The sequence below is a fragment of the Chrysochloris asiatica genome, unplaced genomic scaffold (genome assembly GCF_000296735.1).
Source record: "Chrysochloris asiatica unplaced genomic scaffold, ChrAsi1.0 scaffold00384, whole genome shotgun sequence".
In the NCBI taxonomy this organism is placed as follows: domain Eukaryota; kingdom Metazoa; phylum Chordata; class Mammalia; order Afrosoricida; family Chrysochloridae; genus Chrysochloris; species Chrysochloris asiatica.
The window spans coordinates 819,280-819,905 of NW_006408902.1; the positions used below are offsets into that span (position 1 = coordinate 819,280).

At 40.6% G+C, this 626-nt stretch overlaps 1 pseudogene; it reads right to left on the reverse strand.

Moving 5' to 3' along the window:
- Positions 1 to 466: 466 nt before the first annotated feature.
- Positions 467 to 626, reverse strand: part of LOC102817245 — a 14,841-nt pseudogene continuing 14,681 nt past the window's right edge.

The following is a 626-nucleotide window of genomic DNA, read 5'->3' on the forward strand; positions in this document are numbered from 1 at the left end:
GTATAGCACTGTAGGCTAAGCACTCAACCACATGGCCAGTTCGAACCACTAGGTCAGTGGTTCAAACTCACCAGCCACTCCTTGGAAACCCTATACAGGGTCAGTATGAATTGGAACCGACTTGACAGCACTTAACAACAACAACAACAACAACAACAACATGATAAAAACACTGTAGTAAGTTCTCTGTATCAGTATCACAATGTTGTTTTAAAATGTATTCTTCACTAGGAAAAAAAACAAACAAAAGTCAGTATTGGTTTAAAATTAAAACAGCGTGGTAGCCTGTCAATTCTGAATAGGCAATCCATAAAAAAGAGTTCGTGCGTGGTATTACAAGGACTATTTACTGGTACTGTACTCTCCTACCTCTCAGTTCTGATGACAAAAGCAGACCTTACAATACTGAGATGATTGTAAGATTTTAAATTTGTTCCAGTTAGATCATCACAAACACCGCGGGCTGTCAGTCTTCCCCACGAATGTCATTTTTTGTGTGCTTCATTTCTTCAGAGGCAAACTCAGATCCTGTCATCGTCACGTAGATGTTTTCAATGTCACCAGAGGTCGTCTCAAAGGGAGTTGTAGCATCATGTTGTTGTTGCTAAGTGCCGTGGAGTCGGTTC